Here is a 3,400-nt window from a genome sequence, read left to right on the forward strand (position 1 = left end):
AAAAACAAATAGGAGCAGTGTCCATTGATCCACTCCATGGTCTTAATACCAGATCTCACTTGACTGATTCAGCATCTCAAACCAAGAAAGAAATACTGAAGTAAAAGGTAAATTCTCAGAATTGTGTACTTTTCAAAACCATTAATGTCCCTTTAGCTGATTTAATAGCTAATGTATTTTAATAATTGTATTATTCTGCTCATTGTTCAAACGTAAAGCCCTTTATACTTAACTGATGACATAGAATATCCCCAGTAGAGGTATTTCTTGCAGAATATAATTTTAAACTCTGCTATTCTTGTTTGTAAAATTAGGAAACAAGAACTATGTTGATAAAAATTTGCCTTAAGAATTGATAATCCATTTTCAAAGCTATCAGTGGATTAAGAAAAATGATCAGTGTTTCTTCCCGCCTGAATCTTATCACAATGTCTCATGGGAGAACCCCTTTGTTCTTTCAATACCATTTTGCACTATTGATGAGTTACCAAAAGAAATCCAGAAAATCTGGTCACTGACATTACTGTAAGGATTTAACATGATTTCATTGCATTGAATAATAAACTTTTTTATGAGAAACCCCAGGATATATTTCTCTCTAATCTTAATACTTTGCCTCACTGTAAAACTAAAAATGACTATTAAAGCTCGAACTGTACAAAATTCTCTTGATAATCAATAGAAAATATTTTGTATTGTTTTGTATTGTCTTTTAAGTTCATTTGAGTTGATGGCATGGATATTGGGAACTAGTCACACTGCTTCTGGGACACTATTTAATGTATTTTAAATTCATTTTCACGCTTATTTAAATTTATTTTACAACATTCTGTACATATTTGTAGGTCATTTGTATCATTTTGTTAATAAAATGGAGCATAAGTAAGAAAGTATGTAAGCAAAGAATTATGTGATTTAATTTAAAATAAATATAATTTGGTCACTACTCAAAAAATTTAAAACCTCAAAATTTTCATGTCTGTTGGATGGACATGTGTACCAAAACAACATTTAATATATCTCATCATAGAAGGAAGCATCTTAGCCAGTATACTGGTTAAAAATAAAAAAGAAAAAATATACAATATGGGAGGGAGATAATTTAGTTTTCACTCCTTTATTTTTGCTGTGCAGAATCCTAGTAAGTGTGATCTAATTAATGCTTTTGAAGAACTACTCACATAAACAAAGAGGAAATTCATTTTCCTGCCAATAGATATACAGAGAGTCTAGAAAAATAGGGATTATTTTCTGAGGTTTTATGAGTAATCAATATGTCATTAAACCAAATCTTTAAGTTTCAGAAAGAACCCTGAAAGAGGGATTGTTTGAAGATAAAAAATTTTAAATCCTAGTAATCTTGAGATCTCTTTTCCTTTCTGAGAAAATGTAGTGATATGTTCTTACCTGGTGCATCAATTTATGTGCATTATAAATTTCTCAACAATATACAAGATTCTAACATTTTTTCATTTAAAAAAGAGTCTTTTCTTATACTCATTCAACAAGGCATAAATTTTGTCTTTTTTTTAATTTTGAGCATTTTAAACCAAAAATCCTGATCTACAGGCAGACAAACTATAGACAAAATTAGTCTAATGCAAGAATTATTGACTCATATAACTACACAATATTCAGAGACAATTGGTACTGATAACTGGAAAGTACATAGACTTTGTGAGTTACTCTATTTGCTCTATGCCTATTCATTCTCTTACATTGGTTTTTGTTTAAATATTGGAGTCACAGCTGTTACCAGCTTTTAGCTCAAGTTTTCCAGTCTTCAGTTCTAGAAAGGCAATGATCCTTTTCTCTTACCAATTAAAACAAACTTTAGAAAAAACTCTGACTTCTGGGTATGGCTTTGTGCTGACTGCCTGGACAAATCAAGAAGAAAGGTTCCAATCATTTTCCAAGTATGGGTTAGGGGATAAATAGTAGAGAGTGATCAAGGAGGTGAGGTTATTTAAGATGATAACACCTCCTACTTGGAGGTGTTTGAATACGATAGGAACAGATCTTCAAAAGCTAATGGGAGAGGAAGGACAAGGATGATACTATAGAAGAAAGGTATAGTTGTACCAATGTTTTTCACTACAATGTTTTTTTCACATTTTTGTCCAGTTTTATGCTATTTAGAGACAGCTATAACCTGAGTAATGACTTATGAATGTCTAAATGGCACATATGTTAAATATTAGATGTAGTAATAATGGGAAACTGGAGAACATATAACATTAGAGATGTTAGAAATTACACTCAAGCATAAACAACAGAGGTCCCCAAAACAATGGCTTAAATAAGGTAGTTTCTTTTTCACATAAAAAAAAATAGTGAAATTTTTGGGTAGATACCCAGAAGCAGGATTGGTGAGTCATATGGTAATTCTATTCTTAATTTTTCAAGAAACCTCCATACTGTTTTCCATAGTAGCTGTACCATTTTACATTTCCACCAGCAGTGTATGAGGGTTCTTTTTCCCCCAACCTCTCCAACACTTGTTGATACATGCCTTATTGATAATAGCCATTTTTACTGGTGTGAGGTGGTTTTTCATTGTAGTTTTGATTTGCATTTCCCTAATAGCTACTGAAGTTAAGCATCTTTCTCATATATCTGTTGGCCATTTGTTTGTCTTCTTGGGAGAAGTGCATATGCACTCTGGTGTTCATTGAAGCACCATCCTCAGTATCCAAGACATGGAAACAACCAGTGTCCTTTGACAGATGATTGGGTAAAGAAGATGTACAAGGGAATATTACTCAGCCATAAGAAAAGGTGAAATACTGCCATTCATGACAACATAACTGTATCTTGAGATTGTCATGCTAAGTGAAATAAGTCAGATGGAAAAAGTTGAGAACCATATTATTTCACTCATATATGGTATACAGAAATGAAAGCAACAAATGAAAAAGAAATACAAACTTACAGACACAAACAATTTAGTGGTTACCCGAGCGAAAGTGGGGAGGGGGATAGATAAGGGTAAAGGGGGTCAAATATATGGTGACGGAAGGAGATTTGATTTTGAGTGGTGAACACATGGTGCAATATACAGGTGATGTATTATTGAATTGTATACTTGAAACCTACATAATTTTACAATTTACATACATGTAGAATGTAATATATGTAATATATAAATGTATGTATACATGTAGATGTTTATAGATAGATACATGTATATATATATATAGATAGAGAGAGAGACATAGATATAGAAATATAGTTAGCCCTTGGAAATAGAAGTAGAAAATGTTCTCTAATATTTATAGTCATTTACCAATTAATAAATGCATGCGAAGCAGTTGGAATAATCTATTTTGCCTTTCTATTTTTGAAAGAAAATTAGTAGCTACCTCTCCATCTCATTAAGCTGTTAGAAATATATAACAGC

Source organism: Pteropus vampyrus, unplaced genomic scaffold (genome assembly GCF_000151845.1).
Source record: "Pteropus vampyrus isolate Shadow unplaced genomic scaffold, Pvam_2.0 Scaffold91, whole genome shotgun sequence".
Taxonomy (NCBI): Eukaryota; Metazoa; Chordata; class Mammalia; order Chiroptera; family Pteropodidae; genus Pteropus; species Pteropus vampyrus.